At 26.2% G+C, this 20,298-nt stretch overlaps 1 long non-coding RNA gene across 2 annotated transcripts; it reads left to right on the top strand.

Annotated features, from left to right (window-relative positions):
• Nucleotides 1–200: 200 nt before the first annotated feature.
• LOC118071578 (uncharacterized) lies at nucleotides 201–20,060 on the top strand. Of its 2 annotated transcripts, XR_004690916.1 has the most exons (6): nucleotides 201–434; nucleotides 559–945; nucleotides 11,339–11,887; nucleotides 15,683–15,897; nucleotides 18,390–18,739; nucleotides 19,362–20,060. It is a non-coding gene; the product is annotated as an uncharacterized lncRNA (long non-coding RNA). The 2 variants fall into 2 exon arrangements; XR_004690917.1 differs by lacking the exons at nucleotides 11,339–11,887; nucleotides 15,683–15,897.
• Nucleotides 20,061–20,298: the final 238 nt, after the last annotated feature.

Here is a 20,298-nt window from a genome sequence, read left to right as displayed (position 1 = left end):
ATTTAAGAATTTTAATTTTCTTTATTATATTAAGAGTCGTTTAAAAATAATTTATTATGAATATAAATGAAGTAATACATTACTTTTCTATAAATACAATTTAAAATACTTTATAATTCCCGCGATATGCGCAGTTGACAATTTCTAACCTCCAATCAAATTGCTCGTTATAATACAACGTCATTCGCAGTTTTGTGTTTCTAAAGTGTAGATACGTTTCGCGAGCGGGATAATATTTCTTGAAAAAAGTAATTATTATAACAATAAATCAAAGTCATTAGCTTTTAAATATTTAAATTTGTTCGATAATGATAGAATTAATTAATAATAACGATGTATCAACGTGTTTTTTGTAATTAATTACTGGTGAATTTGATTGGCGTATGGCGTGGAGACAAAACAATAGCTGCAGCTTAAATAATTGATCGTGAAATGTAAGAAATAATAATTATTCATTACTTATTATATAATCAATATTACTATAAAGTTGTCAAAATTAATTTTTGAGGATATGTGAGTATGATTAGGTCAGCATTTATATAAAAATATTTTTTTCAGAAAACTGCGCAGTAATTTGTTGGTCAATAATTTTCAAACCATGTTGTTTACAAGTTCTCTGTAAGGCGGCATTGTTAACGATTCCCGCCATTTCGTCATTCGTCACGCAATTGTCGTATCAACGCCACGTGTCTCTCGATTTTCTTTTATTACTCTGAAAGTACAAATTGTTTGAACTTAATTTCAACATTATTTGTATTAATTGATGTGTTTAATACTTCCAATGGTACTTCATGAAACCATCATCCACTATTACAACATAAAATTCAAGAAAGCGGTAATCAAGAAGCATCTGGAAAATTCGATGAACATCTTCCATCGCAGTCACTCATCTTTGTGTTTACCATGGTATTCGAGTCTTAATTTTCTACGAATCAGAATTCTGAGGTAAGTAAGAAAAAATTATTTTTCTATTCTGTCAATATTATTTGAAATAAGGTTATGATATACATGCAATAATTTTACGTATGAATAAATAACAAACGACAAAAAAGATAAATTATACTTTTATTTGCATAATGGAATAAATGTTAGTAATTAATGATATTTTTATAATAAATATTCCAGCGATAACTAAAAGAGACAATTATTTAAATAATTGCTCAAAGTATTTTTTTATCATAAAAATAAAACAAAAATTTTACAGACTTTACAAAATCGATAATAGGTACATAGTTTCTTTTTTATCCGATAGATAGCGTTTCTTTATCACTAGAAGTTGATAATAGTTATCTTGAAATGATAAAGTAGAAATTATTAATTATCTTCTAGCTCATATTTGAAACTAATTTTTTTTAATTTCCAATTTTTTATTTTAAATATTTTGTTGATCCAATTTCAACTAATATTTCATTTATTTATAATTTTTTGTAAATATTTAACCTAAATGAAATTTTTATGTACATGAAAAAAATTCAGTTCACCATTTAAATGCAATCTATGTACATATTTTCATTATTTACACTGAACATTGATGGGAAAATAAACCCATCACTTTTAATTGATTTAAAACAGGTCAAGGATCGTTTTGATTTAATGAATACCTGTTCGATCTCCACTCGACAGGATTAGAATTTATCCTTCGATATGTTTCATAGACACCTATTATATCCTATCTATCCTATCAAGTTCCTGTTTCTCATCGACGAGAGTAAAAGTAACTAAACGAAACGTCCCTGAAAACCGAAAGTATAAATTATAAACAGGCCAGGTGATAGTTGTAAGTTAGAGTTGGCGAGAATGAGGCCCTGACAAATGTCTTTGTAAGTGGTTTAGAAAACCCGTTAGGTTAACAGTCGTTTATTATTAATGTACGTCACCTGTAAGTCATTGTGAATCCCCAAGACAGACTTGAAGAGTTACTCCTTTCACTGTCCAAAAATAGTCTACAACATCTTAATAAAATAAACGACTAAGTGAAAAATCTTTTTTTATCCAAGATATTAAATAATTAATCTTAACAATTAATAAATCACTTATTCATTTATAAAACCACAATAGAACACGTGTAAATGTTCATAGCTATAATTATCATAACAATAAACAGAAAACAAAGCAATTTAGTACGTCCTATTTTTTTTTTTTTCTTTGTGTAAATATGAAGGAATAGAAGAGAAAAATATTTATTTCAGTAGTTCTACATAGAATTAAGCTTCTAGTCTCATCAAAACAATTTTTTTCTCTCAAAGGAATTTTTATTTATCAAAAAAAAAAAAAACAAAAATATTCAAGTAATCATTACAAGTTTTGAATTAATTAAGACATAACAAATAAAGACTGAAAATGAAATTAAATAATATATTTAATTCGTGAAAATAAAAACTGGATATAATGACAAAAAAAAAAAGGTACAAAGAAACTTGGGAATTCTTGATAAATGTTCTACACATGTTCTACTGCTTCTGCTTGTTTTTTTTGTAACATTTTTAATACTCAATTGTCATTATAATGCATAAACAATGATTAACATATTATTATCAATTTAAATTGCAACATAAAATGTTTCCAGACTTACAATTACTTTTATCAGTATTACATTTTATACAATAATAATTATGTAATATTTTTTTATTTTATAAATCAGCTTGATTAAATATTTATAAAAATCACAATATGCAGTATTCTGTAACTACAATTAATAATTTTTAACTCATTAATAACATCTAAATACGAGTGAGTACATGAGCTAAGGTTGTTTGTCTTTGTTGAAAAAAAAAAGTACTGTAAAAAAACAATTCCAGGTGAACATTTCAAAGCTGAAGAAAAAATCAGGAAATACCTGAACTTCAAACAGCAGCAGTAAAACATGTGTCGCACGCATTAGAAAAATGTTTAACTGATAATATCATGAATAAATGAAGGCAACAAATAAAGTTATAACTCGTCTACCCTTTTATTCTTTCTCAGATCACATAATTTTTTATGATTGGTTTATGGTTCATGTAGACTATGTATGATTTTTGGTCTTTGTTTTTATTCTCAAAAGCTCAGAGCTGAGAAAAATGAACACAAAGAGAGTTAAGCAGTGAGAAAGAGGGAAAGAGAGAAGAAGAAGAAAAAAGAGAGAAGTGGATAGTGAATTTTGTGGGAGCGTTTCGGCTTCTCTCAGCAAAGCGGCCATTTTGATTTTGCGTGATGTCACGACGTGGCCTACTTTGGGCCACTCCACGTGCACGGGTCATCGACCTCTAGCTGCTGCTCTCCGTCCTACTCTCTATCTTATTCCCCTTCCATCTTTCTTACTCACAAGCCTTCGTCTCTTTCAACATGGGCGTTTCTTTTGTATGTTTTACCAACCTATTTCCCTGTGGTTATCTATAATGTACAATCCAAAGAACCTTAGATCATTAACCCACACTTTTATCTCATTTATTTGTTTGATTTTTATTAATTCATTTACCGCTTTATTTCTTTCTATAAACGATATATGTTTAATCGAAGAAATAATCCAACGTTATCATGATGTAAAGGCAGTCAATAAGCGCTAAGGTCATGTGCACAAACCTGTGAATTGTTGAATAAAAAGCAGGAGACTGAGGTTGAGGATAAGGTCAATAGAAAATACTTTTTTGTCATTTATAATTTAATTATAATTAATATTTTTTTATAGTACTTTTTATTATCTCCTCAAAAAAAAAAAAACTTGAGAAAAAATGTGAAAATCATCTTCATCAGCTTCTTAAAAATCCTCATCTATTAATCATCTATTATTTATTAGAAAATTTCTTTTCTCTATTTTATTGATCTTTTATTCAATGGAAATAAAGAAAAGTTCATCTATCAAAAATAAAAATGATTAATAATATTTATTACATTACATAAATTGAATAAAAATTTATTCGACAGTAAATAACTATTAAAAAGTATTTTTTTTTTTCTATTATTATCATCTAGGATGTTTAATTTTTTTATTTATTTTTAAATCATGGATTTAAATAGATTAAGACAGTGAAAAAATTAATAAAATTAATGAATTAATTTTAAATGAATCAACTGATATTTTTGCATAAAATGAGTTGTCAATAATATGGAGGTTTTTTTTTTTAGTTCTTAATTAAAGTTCTGTGTCATAGGATATAGAAAAGTAGTTTATCACATTAGGATCGAGCTCACGGGCCACTGCAGACATATAATAAGAGGAGCTTAATAAAATGAAAAAATAAAAATTGGGGAGTGGGGTTTTGGGTCGATAGAAGGTTTGATCTACTAACCTAGATCCCGGCGGTCTACAGACTGCAGCAGCCTCGATAGATCCATTCCCTTACGACGACCTAGAAAACCACCCCCAGGGGGGGTAATTTTGCATCCCTGTTGACCCAATTTATATAATAAAATCTATGTCTTACATCATTCTAGTTTTCAAGTATCTGAAAGTATCTAAAAATATGACACATACTATTTCTTCATGTTCATTAGACGAGATAATAATTGCTCATCGCTTTGAAACGAGATCAAAGCTGATTTTTATGTCGCAAAATTCTCCAGATGGCTGAAAATAATCGATAGATAGCGTTCAAGTTATGTATTCAATGTAATATCGTGTACAAACATACTTCTATGTAAATAAACTATAAACTTATCGTTTCTTTGCATAATGTATTGATAGATATGTATTGATTTGATAATATACATGCTATGAATTATCTTAAAAAAAATTATCGCTCTATTCAGAGTGGATCAAAGACTATTGTAAAACGTCAGAAAAATTATCAAATTTTTGCGAGCATTTTTTTACTTTGTGTTAAAAAAAATAGTAGTCATATGTAATAAGTCTACATTAAAACAGTTGTAATTAGTTGTGTTTGAATTTTTGTTCTCAATAGAATGAAAATCAGATGAAGAAGAGAAAATCAGAATCATAACTAGTATTTTTTGGTTTTTATGTTTTAAATAATTGCAACAATAGTACCTAACCTCAAATCACCTCGAATTTTTCTCGTCAAACTGTGAATTTTTTATTTGTTTTTTTCACGTAAAAAATATATAAGAATATTTAGAAAAATGGTATACATATCGGAAAAGAAAGATTTATAATACAAGTGCAATAATAATTGTAGAAAAAAAAATTTTTAGTGAATTTCGAGGTGTCATGGCGAATGTACTTGTTGTGCGCCCTCTACTGAAAAATTATTTATTCTACAATTATTGTTGCACTTGTATTATAAATCTTTCTTTTCCGATGTGTATACCACTTTTATAAATATTCCTAAATATTTTTTGCGTGAAAAAAACAAATAAAAAATGCACAATTTGACGAGAAAAATTTAAAGTGATTTGGGGTTAGTAAAGCCCAGCCTTAAAAATTAGATCTAAAAATGCTGGTTGAATTTTCAAAATTTACCTACTGTAGGTAATTTTCAAAAACCAAATAATTGTTTTCTAAGCAATCTTTAATAAAAATTTTATTGAAAAATTAGTAATTATCGATAATTTTATTAATAAAAATTAAAGAATGGCACATTTTATATTAAAATATGGATTAAATTGAAAAAAAATGTTAAAATTATAAATATATTGCTGAGCAGAATTTTAATTGAAAAAGTTCCTTTAAATTCAGTCAAACACTTGATCTAAAAAAATCAGGTTAGATAAAATTTGTGCTGAAAGCATTCAGTTTAATTATTGGAGTTAAAAGTAATAGAATATCTCATATATAAAATTACATTTTTTATTTCAATAGTAAATTTATAGATATTTTTAAATGAAATCATGATAATTTTGATAATAAATGATCTCTTAAATCTTCTAGGAATTATCATGATTCTCAATATTTTATCTAAAATAATTTACAGCTTTCCATTTCGTGTAAAGTACAGAAATTTTAAGTGAACTATAGTGTGTAGATAATATTTTTCATTTTTCTACTTATTTTTTTTAATTTTTATTTTATTGAACTTCTTTACCTTCTCTTATACTTTCCCTCTTATTAATATTTCTACAACGTTTGCAAATGTACACGTTGGAGTATGGTTTTACCTCGAGAGTTGAGTTATGTAAAATGAGAAAAATGAAAGAATAAATCAAAAGATCAGTGCAAAGTATATACGTATGAAACGCAACCAAGTATTTTTCACATAATATCTGTAGAGAGAAAACATGAGAAATGAATAAAAATGTTTTGAAAAGCTCGAAAGATTTCGAAATGCAATTTATTATTAAATACATGAATATATTTGTCTTTTTTTTTTTATTTTACATACACTAGTGCTATTAAGCTTCTTTTCAGTTATTTGTATTTTGTTTTTTTCTTTTTCTTGTCTTCTCTCTTTTAATAAATATACATATATATTTTTTACTTGTTTTGAAGGCAAAGTAGCATCCTTGGAACACTGTTTTCTATCTTCACTTCCTGCGCCTACTTTCTAATGTTGCCTCATCATAGTTACTCTCCATCAATAATAACTTTACCTCTTACATGGATATTTCATTCTCGACGAAAATTACATTGAGAAAAAAATTTATTGTGAACAAATAATATTATTTTTTTTTTTTTTTTTTAATTATTAAAATCAAAATTTTTAATAGCTACAATAAAATATTTTTTTTAATAAATTCAGTGTTGATGCTTATATAAAATGATAAAAAAATAATTCATAAAAAAAATATATTGTTATTGTAATCTTCGTTTTATAAATAAATTTTTTAATGACAGATAACTTCTAAAATAATGAAAATTAAGTAAAAATGGTTGAAATAAAAGTTGTTCTTCTTAAAAAAAGGAACATTTTTTATTTAAACTATTTTTCTCTATCTATAATAGTTTAGCCAAAAAACACACTAAAAACAATTAAATTGCGTTTATTTAAAAAATGATAAATAAGTAATGATTAAATTTATTGACAAAGACACTTATCGTATGATGGAGTAAATGAAATGTTGTTATAATTTCTTAGTTACCATAATTGAATAATATAAATCATGAATATAAATTAACAAAGTCTAATAATATCTATCAAGAATCATAATAGTATACATGAATTTTGTGATTTAATTAATTAATAACTGAACGAATTAATAATCAATTAATAAGTAATCTTATTATCTTATTTTCGTGTGGCTATTTTTAATCGATAAACTAATTATGAACAAGAAATTTCAATTAATCGATTTGACAAACTGCTTATTTAAGGCATTTGATAAGAGGTTTATTATTACAAAGAGTTAGAAAAGACAAGTGAATGGTTTTATCGAAACTCGTTTTGCATCCAGGTTTTAGCTGTATATAAAATAGAAGAGTCTATGAAATATTAAATGCATTTATATTTGATTCAGAAATAAAATTGATGTCAGAAAAAAAAAGAAAGTAAAATAAGAGTTAGGGAGGGAGGGAGTTGAAGATAAAGACATTGAAAATCAAATTTATTCACTGAAGAAAGAAGGAGGAGGTCGTGACAAAATAGTGATCGCAATGAACCAAAAGAAAATCTTGGCATCTCTATTTTTCTTTCTTCAATTTCTCTTTTTTATCTCTTGTTAACTCTTTTTTCTTCACGTCTTTTATTTATTCCTTTCGAGTTAAAAACAACGAAAATGGGACGTGAAATGAAATTATTCTTGTGGCATGTCTCTCTTAAATTCAATAAAATGCGCATGCGTTGCACTCCAATTCTTGATGTTTGACACAGAACAGACGACGGGGAACCTGCACACCGGATCGTCAACGAGAATGGGGTTATGCCGCGTTGTCGTCGTTGATGCTTTTCTTATCTTCTTTCCCTTCCTCTTAAATTCATCTCACTTATTCGTCATCTCGGAATAATTTGGGTAGCAACTGCATCCAGAAAAGTTATTTATTGACTTCCAAACTTTAGAAATTTTTTACCAGAAAAAAAAAACAAAAAAACTTGTCAAGAGTTTGAATCAAATATTGGACCATGAAAACATTTGCTTGATTAATTTTGTTCTTTTTAATTAATTCAAAAGTCATCTTGTTAGTAATTTGTCACAAATATTTGAATACTTTAATTATATTAAAAGTATGATGAACTTTGTCATCTTTTAGATCATTATTATTTTTTCGATTTTAGTGGAAATTATTTTATTGGTGAAAATAACTTTTTAATTTTTTTGTCAATAATTCAGGTAGCAACAGCAATTAGAGGAATCAATTATTGACTTGAAAATTTGATCCTCTGCAGCTTTTGATTGATTATGCTAATAATGAGATAAATCAAAACTATATTTAATTATTTATAACTAATTGAATTGTTATAAACAATAAACAAAAAAATCTGGACATACGTACGTACAATTATACGTACGGACGTCTTTTTTTAAACCGTCTAATATGTTTTTAAATATCTCTAAAATAAAATTGAAAGATATATCAAAATTACGAATTTAAACAATCGACTCCATTACAATAACTTCTTAATGAAGAGTTAATAATTAATAATTCATCATTAATTAATTATTGTTACCATTGTTAAATTGTTATTATGGTTGTTAATTATTGTTGTTGCAGGATTATTGTTTATTTCTTACAGAAATATTAAATAAATCTTCCAAAAAACTCTCAACACCTTTCCATTATTCAGTACATTATTTAAAGAGTTTATTAATTATGCATCGAATTACCGTAATTATTTACTATCGGCTAACGAAGCTTATTTGAGAATAACATTTGTGATTTTATTTATCTAATACATTAATCTAAAAAGGATTTTCAATAGTTCAATTTTTTATTACCAATTAATAGCTCTATTTTGATTCAACTTTGGTTTCAACCTCATTTCAGGTCACATGTTTATTTATAAATACTTTTTTAATTTTGTCTTTAACCATTCGGTGGATTGGGAAAATTGGTATTTCCACAAAAATAGCTGGGTTAGCAACAAAGTACAAAAAAATCAATTATTGACCTACTTTACATATTTACTAATGAGTCAAAATTAAAATTATTTTTTTTTTTATAAAATTTCCCATCTTAAGTATCCAAAAATAAACTAATTATCGGAAAATTTTTAAAATTTATTAATTTAATCGTACAACAATTATTAATATTTCTTTAATTATGACTTATCAGATTAAAATCTTTTATTCAAAAAATAAATTAAATTTTTAAATTAAAAAATTTTCTTCCATGGAAAATGTAATTCCGAGTAGTACTTACAGCGACATGAAGTTAAATTCGAAATATTTATTTTCTTAAAAAGAAATAATTTTATTTTATTAAAAAAAAAAAAGTGGACTTTTTTAATTCAAATTTAAAACTCGCACTAATTATCATTTATTTAAAACTTTAATCTCCTAATAGTCCTTGTATACATAACATAAATGTTTTTATAAATTTTCCAATTTAGTATAGCATAAAACAGAATTTTTAATTGACGTTAAACCTCATTAAAACTCGATTCAAGTTTTAAAAAAGAATCTTTTTCATACACCTGTCAGGAATTTGAATTGTAAAAAAGGTGTGGTGATGGTATAAAATATACTGTTGTCGTCAACCCTTACTCTCTGAGATTTGACTATCGTGAAAAAATAAACGAGACAAAGTAATACAGAGGATGAAAATGAAAGAGGAGAACGAGGCCAGAGTATTGATCCTACAGTGGCGGTTGACACATTTACCAAAAAGCTTCGCGTGTTCTACTTTTCGTGTGAAAGAACAAAAATGTTAAAGGAGGTGAGATTGCAAAACTATTTCTATTTTTTTTTTCTTTATCTTTTACTTCAATTTTATTCAAAAGTTTTTTTTTATCTTTCTATTGACATGTTTTTCATATCACACCCTTTTACTTTTTTACCTTGAACTACAAATTTCATTATTTTCATTGTTATTTAAATATTTTTCTCCTTACAAACTTAATTAATTTACATCTTTATTTTATAGTCAATTGATAACTTTTTTAGCCTGTTTATTTGATAAAACTTTAAATTCACAATAAATTGTCTTTAAAGTAAAAAGTAATTGAATTAATTTTATTTAAGTAAGAGGGAGGATTTTTCTATTTAATAGTATATTGATTTCAGAGAAAAGGAGCATAAGAAAATGAGATAACTAAATCTACCATAGCACAAATTTTGATTAGACCTTGAAGGGTGAAAGTGCGCAGAATCAAACAACCCTCAATTTTCTATCCGATCCCTAAACTTTCGCCCTTTATCCTGAGTACTTCACAACACTCTCCCTCTCATTTTATCTGTTAAACAACGATATGTTGTATTCAGCCAACATACTACATCTAACCGTGCCGTCAACAAGCTCTGATGTTCCGTAATAAATTTCATTATGCTGACCATAGTACAAAGCAACCAATGAGGTTAGTTTACATGAAAACAAAGAACCAAAATAAATGGGAAATTAATGACTTAAAATTACTTGATTGAATATTTTTTGATTAATTAATATTTTATATATTAAATACAATATTTAATTAATTAATTATAAATCAAACATTAGAATTTTATTTTGTAAAATGTAATATCAATAATTATTAATTAAATATTCAAATAGTTATTCGGTCAATTTATTTTTACAGTTGAAAAAAATAAATTATTTAAAATACGATGAACTCATGGCATATATTTTTTTTTAAATTAAAGTCACTAGGTCACTGTTATGAATGTGAAAAAAATTTTCTCTTTATTTTTACTGTTATAGAAAAAAGAGTATATTTTAAATAAATCATTAATTTGATTAATAAAATGGAATATTAGTAAAAAAAAAAAAAAATTCATCATCAATTTAATGTGAGAATATAAATAATAATTACGTTGGTAATTGGTATGATAACCTTGTTCAAATAGAATAAATTGTTCTTTATATAATCATTGTAATTTTCAGTAGTTTATATTTAAAGGTAAATTAAGAACACTGCGGAGATTAGTTCTAGCGACACAATACATATTTTTTATCTGTCCATCTGGCCTCTGTTTAGCATCGTATAATTTTTTACAATAATTACAGTTGATGATGTATTTCTATTTCTATGTCTACGTTATAGGAGACTAAATTAACTTTTTTTATGGTAAATAAATAGTAAAAAAAAAAAAAATAGCATACAGTATTATTAAAATTATTATTTTTCAATGAATTCAGCAAAAAGTAATTAATGATAAATTATTTTATATTAATTTCTATAATTAATATACTCCAACTTCATTGTATTGGATTTATCATTATTACATGAATCATTAACATTACAAATAACAATGCAATTAAATGAGTCTTAATTAATTATTGACTTAGACTAGTCTTTGTTTAAAAACAATTTTTTTTTTTTTTAAACTAATGATTCTAAAACTCACTTAATACAAAGTGCCTTTATTTTTTCAGATATTTCATCAAGCAAAAACTTGGTCAGTATGCAGTCCATAAAGTGAATAATTAAAAGCAGGAGATTAGTATAAAGCCAATCAACACCATTACTTTAAAAAAAAAAAAAAACAAAAAACACCTGGAAGATTTCTCTTTCATTGAAAAAAAATCGGTGGAAAAAAAATCTAAAGTTTTTTCCCTTTTAATGCGGGTTTTTACCCATACAAATTGAACGATTCAATGATTATCCCAACAGTGCACAAACGAAACACTAGTGTAAGCTCGGGAATGTTGCCAAATGGGTCAGAGCACGAAGCTTGAGAGATTGGTGAGAGAGGTGAAGAGAAGAATAAAGGGTTTGAGGGACAAGAAGAGCTTGCGGTGGTAAGAGACGATGAGAACTACTCCGTGGGCCAAAGGTGGGGAGGAGAGGGGTTAGCTCGGTCGAGGGTTGCCAAGAGTCTTGGTGAGGGGAGCAAGAGCACGAGGGTGAAGGCAATACAGGGCCAAGAGTGTTTGATCAATACTTGCTGTCACCTACGTTGGCACCGTACTTCAAGCCGCATGGTAACAGAAAATCTGAAAGGCCTACATTTCTCTACTTAATTCTAACATCAATGAATTCTTTTGCTTCTTTTTAATCTTATTTAATTATTAATTTTATAAGCTTTGCTCTTCTAGCTCTTCTTTGACATCTTCAATACAGATAATTCTCCTCATCATACTATTTTTATCGTTATTTTTATTAATATTCATTTTTTTATGGCTTAAATTTCTTTAAGATTGTTGAAAACCTTCCAGAATAAGGAAAAAACAGAATTGAAAGAGGATTATCATTTTTTAATTTTTTTAATTGAATAACTATTGTATGATGATTACAAATCGAGGATAATTCAGGTGTTCAGTAATAATGAAACGCTTAAAATGTTTAATAATGAAATATCTAAGTGTTTAAAATATTGAACACCATAAACAAATTTTTATTAGTCAAGTTACAGTAAAATTTATTAGAAAAAAAATTACCTACAGTAGGTAAACTTTTAAAATTTATCAAGCATTTTTAGATCTGATTTTTTTTTTTTTCAAATCACCAATGACTTAATTTATTATTTCTTTCAAAATATTCCTACCAATCTCAAAAATCATTTTTTTCTGCAGACATTTGTTAGGTGTTAGAATTACCTCAATCACTATTACCACTGTTATTGTTTCAACTATTTGAAACATAAAAACCAAAAAATATCAGTTATGAACTCTTTTCCTTTATTTGATTTTTATTCTATTGAAAACAGAAATTCAAACAAATATTAAATGAACGACACAATCTAAACCGTCTCTTGAATTATTTTGGTTTATTTATTTATTTTCATATTTTAAAAAATTCCGTTCTATGTTACCAAGTGATTTACAATTTTCATATCTCTCTAAATATTGAAAAAAAAAAAAAAATTCAAAGTCATATTTGAAATGATTAAAAATAAATTGATCAACTCCAATTTATGCTGAGGCTAATAATTAATTTGAGTTAAGAAAAATGTGTGCTCTAAGGTTAAAATGAAAATTAAAATATTGATGTTTTTTCATGTTTAACTTGATAAAGTGAGTAGACTCTATAGAAAGAAAGTAAAGTAATGAATGTGGGATCGCATATTTTTGGTGGTTTCAACAGTTCCCAAGAGTTTGTTCTCAAGTTATGAGTACTTGAAGTAAGTAGAAAACTTTTGCTTCTATAATGACTCAGTTCAAAAGATAAATTGTGACTTTGGAAAATCAGAATTATTTTATTCAGCAGAAGTCATAAGATCGAAGTGTTTTAGTATATATGGACATCATTAAATTTCATATTTAATAACTTCTACTCCTTTACATACTCACCATTTCAAACCAACATTTTATTATATAATATAAATAGCAACTATTTGCTTATTTAATTTAATGAGTGCTGTGCCAGTTATATATATATATTATTAAAATAAAAAAAAACTAATTTAATCTCTCGGTTCATTTGAAATATAAAGTCCTATTAATTTACATCAAATATTTACCTGATCCGACAATTATTAGAGAGATTGGCCAGTTTATTCGCTCAGCTTACCTATTCCGTGCCACTTGCATCGTTGCCAAGCGAAATGTTACGCAATTGGATCCAGGAACGAGGCACCAACGTAATCCTAATGATCATGCGGATGACGCGTCTGCGCGCTTTCGGCGGAACGCAAGCGTTTCGCAACGTACGGACGATGTTCAACCGTATATTTTACATGTGTATGGGTATATTGTGTGTATTATATATACACTATTACCATCATCACTATTACTATTAAGTATTCTTGCAAGTAGGTATACTGAAGGAGTAACAATAATTGTCTGTTATTTCGAAAATTTTGCCTTCAAATGCAGCAAAGGTTGCTTTACCTCATCATTTTTTTTTAGATTTATATTTCTAATATTACTTAGAAGCATTCGAAGGAATTACTATGCATAAAGATAAAGACATTATTTGAAATAGAAATAGATTTTTTATGTTATGTGCAATTTTGTTTTTTGTCAAGAATAATTATTAAGGTAAATAGAATTAATATTTTTTATTAAATATATACATTAGCTTTTTGTATATTGATTAATTTGTCTTCTATTGCTTCGAAAAAGCTTAATATAAAATTGTAGTAATTTAATTAAATTATTTGAGTTGATTTAAATATTTACAAATTTTTGAAATGTACATTTGATAGTTATTTGATTGATTATTTTTAATCATGCAAATTAAATATATATATATATTAATATCATCATTTAATACTGAATTAATGCCATGAAATGTATGATGCTACTCAGAGGCTTATTGAGTCAGTGAATCAATATTGATAAATCACAAACAGTAGTTGCTTTTAATGACTAAAGAGTATAGAACATGATATGTGATTTCTCTTCTATATTTATTTTTTTCATTTACATATTATCGATTAATACTTTTATTTAATATTCATTATTTATAGTAAAATTTATCTTGAAAAAATTTTATTATAAATTATAATTATAAATAAGATTATTTAAAATAACTAGATTTTAAAAAAATGATAAAATTTTTTAATTTAATTAACGAAAAACTATACAAGCGTTTCATTGACATTCCAACGGTAAATTTTGATTCCCTTGAGCGACCGTAGAAAGTAACGGATCCGGTGAGTGACCAGGTGACGAAAAAAGATAAAGAAGAAAAATACGAAGGACAATGACTTGAACAAAAAATCAAGTAGGTTTATATACGAACGAGAAAAAAAAAAAGATAGAAAACAACGATGAGAATAAAGAAAAAATTCTTTCAAGGATCAGATCAAACATCCTTTTGTATAGAAAATCTGCAGTCTTATTGAAGGAAGGACATTTGGGTGAAGAATATGATAGAAAAACTTTTAAGTTAAAGAGGAAGAAGTAATGATCCATTCGACGACGACGACGACGATGACGATGGCACGTGGCCTAAAACACGTGTCGAAAAGGTCGATGCTCCATTCCGGATTTTATTCGTTCCCCCTTGATTATACAGTCGGAATACTACATCTAACGTTACTCTTGAGAGTCTCAAATCTTATTTTCACGCTCCAAAAAAATATCTAAGCTAATAGACGTCTATGAGTTTTGAATTTACCAAGTATTTCATTACAAACAACTTTCTAGAAAAAATTTCTCTCATTTTCATTTTCATCTATTCTATAAATAACTTGCTATTTTTCTCATCTTTTATTCAAACAATTATTTAAATATTATAATAATTTACTTTGATATGTCTGTGAAAATTCACACCTTAATTACTTTCGGCCACTCTCAATGGATTTGTAATCATTTTTTATTTTTCTATCTTAGGAGTGTAATTGAAAAGTTAGTAAATATTAAAAGGAAAGGTGACAAAAAGATTTATTATTACTATTTAAAATGTGAAATTAGTTTTGATATAAACAGGAAATAACATTAGTTATAGTTTGACGCATTGCGCTACAGCACACCCTAAACGCACTTCTATCGCAATGTGAAGGGTTGGTAGTTTTGCTGGCACGATGCCATGGCACGTTATGGGGTTGGAACTGATGAGAAACGGTCGATGCAATGGTTGCCCCTGGCAACACATACCACTGAGTTCTGTTGGCCCCATTTACCTTGCAAACCTTGCAAACATTCACTCTAACTTTTACTCTTCTGTTCTCCATACTACTTCATAGTACTCAAATGAAGTACAACTTCCCTTATAATTTCTCCGCTTCACTCTCACTTTTATTCGTACTCTCGATAATATTAACGTTCATATTTTCATCTTACCTATGTCTATATATTATTCTAATGGTTTCTAATTTTTTTCTTTTACAGATTATGTGGTCTAAGGATTATCTTCTTCATGTCTAGTTATATTACTTGAAGGAAGTTGGGATGTTAATTTTTAAAAAAATTCTACAACAATTTCAATGTCTATACCTAGATAGATTAATTAGCCTGGAATCGATATCTTATCATGATGAAATTATGAATTTAAAAAATCGACCCCATGACTTCCTAATGGCAAGTTAATAAAATAGAAATATGAAGTGAGACTTGATGTGATAAATACACTAATGTTTAATCTAAGTTAAATGAAAAGCAAACAATTAATTCTTACATAAAAGTAAATTTTTTTTTATACATTAATTTAATTGAAATTAATTTACTCTTCAAAATTGTTTGATTTTATTTTTCATGACAGTATTTTATTTAAGTTTAAATATTTTTACCAATATGATTATTTTTTCTTATTATTATTCATGAACGTGTTATTTATAAAGAGAATTTTATTAATTAAAATTCGTAGAATGAAAAAAAAAAAAAAATCCCACGTACTGTAATAAAATATAGGGAAATTTAATTGGGAAAAATTCGTTGACTTATACAATTCACGCTTAAATAAATAGAATAAAATTTTGTCAACTTATTTTATGTGAATATTAGGTTGAAGATAAGTATCGATCGTATATATAAAATTCAAGAACATTTTTATCCCTCTTGTTCCGCCCCTTAGTTCACAATTCTCGACTGCAGTATTCTCCCTATAATTCTCCTATCCACGTGGTTCCCTAGCGGGATTTGATTCTCCATAAAACTGAGAAAAGAAAAGGAAAAATAAGAAATAAAGTATAGATATAAATATATAAGAAGAGAGATAAAATAGGAAATGCATAAAAATAAATTCATCCGTTAAAAATAGTAAAGAAACGTTAGAAATTCTAGACTTGATGATTGCTTATAGTTAAGTGGCTTTAAGTATTTTAAATATTTTGTAATAAAGAAACTCTAGTTTCATCTTTATTTTAAACTTCATCAAATCAAGATCTTATCCAAACCTTCGGTACAAAATGAAATTATAATAAAAATGTCTAAGAAAACTTCTCAAGTATTCTCAGCAATTTTCATTCCTTCTCTAATTGATTAGTTTTCTATTATTCTTAAGAATACTCCAACGAGTATTATTTTCATAATTATTTTAATCAATAAATCATGAGGATGCAAAAAATTCATAAAGTTAATTTCATTTATTACTATTTCAAACTCTTCTATTTTTAATCAAGTTTCCTAGAAGTTTTATAATTATCAATTATATAATACAACAATTAAAGCCACTCAGTATTTTTAGAAATTAATATCACGATAAAAATGTTTTAAAGTTTGATGTGAAAAATATTCTGAAGAATGAGTAAGAAAAAAATTATTTTAGCATACAGTGAATAAACTCATATCGTAAAAGGGGAAAAAACATTCAAAAATGTATTGCATGAAATCTTGTTGAGCAATCAAAATTTCTCCAAGCGATTATGTAGTTTTTATTCATCATTTTATTTTTTTTCATGGCATATAAACTACAACATAACATCAAACGTCTAGATCAGACAATAATATACTACACTAGTATAAGAGAAAAGATAGTATGTATATAGTTTAAAAAAAAAAATATATATATATATATGAGTTGTGGAAGTTGTCTTTGTTTTGAACTCATTTTCATCACGCGAGACTGGAGTTTATGTCTCGTGGAAATGTATCACTAAGAATTTATTAGCTGTCAACGAACTTGATTGACATTTAGGCGGTTTACTCTATATATTTTACATACATCTATATGTGTATATATATATAAATTCCTATATCTTGACAAAGTAACATACCGTTTATATCCTCCATTACTGATTAATCGTTTACAAACATTTGTCTGTATTCCTTCAATTTCTTGAAATATTACTGCTATGTTTTTGCCAAAATATCGACAGTAATATTTATTGATTTACCAAGTAAAAATTTATAAAAAGCTTCAATTAGCAACACATTCTAAATGACATCTCAATAATCATTATGTTATTTTTATCGTTTCGTTATTATCGACTTTTCACTTTATCCTCATCTATTTAAAAATAACAAATTAGTTTTTTATTACCATTTAAAAGTATTTATGCTATAAAACTCAATTTTCCATAATGTAACAGCTTTTTAGTATCAAATAAAATGATTAAAATAAATTATAAAACACACATCATACTTCTCAATAAATAATAAACATAATTCCAATTACTACATTTATAAATAATTAACATTAAGGGGGAAAAAATGAATAAAAATTTTTAATCGCTGGAATATTTATTATCATATTCACTGAAGCAAATGATTAATTCATGTAAATATTAATGTTTTCTTTTAATTCTAGACAGAAAAAAATACTGTGCCTGCAATAAGACTGTTTTATAGTAATTACTGGACTATCTTAGTAATAAAGACTGGAGACATGATATTTTTATCATGATAAAATGTTTTATAATAATTATTACATCATTTAAAAATAATTTAAATATTCTGTAATGTCATGAACGAGTTTACAGTTAGCATTGATTGATGTTGATAAAAAATATCTCTCTATCATTGACAGAAATCAATTATTACAAAAGCAGTCATATTACTGCTGGAGATCAGTCTTATTGCAAGCTCAGAACCTTGTTATATTATGACAAAATATGATTTTTTCCTGCAGATAATAATTCAGTGTTTTATTTTATTACAGAAGGAGGAATCAAGTGCTGTAAGAAACAAAATAAGAGTGGCTGTACATACATGAAACACGGGAGAATGATGTAAAATATAGGTATACTCAAAAATGCTTGTGGCGATTGCGCAGAATATCTACATAGCTTGGTAGCATGTCCGTACTATCGTATACATATAGACGTTATTGGTGGACGTGCAAGGATTCCGCGGGAGTCACTTGCAAACTTGTCAGTTAACAGTTGGTTACTTTATGACCAAGTTCTCTCATCAAGATTGCATAAAATCATCACAGTATGGTCAAAATGAAGCTTAAGACTACTACGACACCTCTACATTACCATTTGTAATGTAAAATATATCTAAAGGGTAAGTCTTTTTAATTTTTATTCAGTTTCTAGTTTACTTATTAATTGTATTAACTCACACCTAACATCCAATGATTTTTTTAACATTAATTATTTATATATTTTTACAATTAATTTTTTTAATAATATCTATCAAGAAAAAAAGTCTACTCTTAAAACAGATCTATTGATCTAATTTATTTATAAAATATTTTTATTTTTAAATGATATTTAAATACTTCTTGTATTCATGTCAATGACAGCTTTCTTTTCAGTAGTATATTCAAGAATAAATAAATATCGTTATATATATATATATTGAAATAATTTATTTAAGATATTTAATTTATGATTATTCATTTCTGTTATTAACAAATTTAAATTTTTGTCTTAACTTAACTGGATATTTTATGAAAAATAAAATTTTATTAAACATTAGAATATATAGTATAAGTAGACTTTTAAATGATTTGATTAAAATCATAAAATAATCCATCTTATCTTTGAAAATTCACTATCACATATGAACACGTGTTAAATGAAATCACCAAGTAAAAATGTGTATAAGATTCTTATTTATCTATTGTCAATATATCTATTTATTCACCAAAATAATATAAAATATGTATATTTTATTCTTTCAGATAATTTATGAGAAAATGATTAATGAAGTCTATTTAATACCAATTGAGATCATGTTAACAAATTTTTAACTCTAAATAATATGAATATTAAACAAAAAGCATTAGATATAGTTAAAATATAATAAAAGCGAGAAGTTAAGTCTGTGTATTTACAAGAACAAAATTACGTAACTCATCACGACCCACAGATAAGAAAGAGTGTTATCTGAAACATGCGACTATTGAAGCAATCACGCGGCTCTAATATACACAGACAATCAAGTAACAACATCGAGATCTCTCTCGTGTGCTTTGTCTTTGAACTTTTAATTTTTCCTTCAGTTTGAATTTTTTACATTTTTTTTTTTCCTTGTTTTCCTTTGCCATTTACACAATCATTAAAATTCTGTTGAACACGATATTGTGTTGAAGGACATTTTTATTTTATTTTCACGTAATTTTTAACAATTCAGTTATTCTATGTTTGCTGGTCACAGACTAAGTTACATTTAAATAAAAAAAAATCTGTCTCTCATTTAATCAATGATAATATAAAAATAGTTGTGATAATAGAGATAAAATCTTGACATTGTTTTTCAATAAAAAAAAAAAAATCAATAAAATATAAATTTACGAACTTGTATCACAGCTAAGAGAACCTCTTATCTTGTGCGATAACACACTAATTTAGAATCAACTTACTTGTATGTCTGGAAGAAATTGTTGAACAATAAAAGTCATATTTTTAGTGTCAATATTAGACCAATCAAAAAGATAGAAATAGAAACGATGAGATTTTACGTGAATATAATTCGTGATAAAGAAAACTAAAAGATAGTAGAAAATAATAAAAAAATTTTGAAATATAATTTATTAAAAATAATATATAATAAATATTAAATTTTAACTTGAAATTTTAAGTAGTATCATATTTTCTATCATGACTTCCGTATTTCTA

Source organism: Chelonus insularis, unplaced genomic scaffold (genome assembly GCF_013357705.1).
Source record: "Chelonus insularis isolate UGA/USDA-ARS -01 unplaced genomic scaffold, ASM1335770v1 contig_88_pilon, whole genome shotgun sequence".
In the NCBI taxonomy this organism is placed as follows: Eukaryota; Metazoa; Arthropoda; class Insecta; order Hymenoptera; family Braconidae; genus Chelonus; species Chelonus insularis.
Note: the sequence above shows the minus strand (reverse complement) of the source record. Positions and strands in the feature narration are given on the sequence as shown.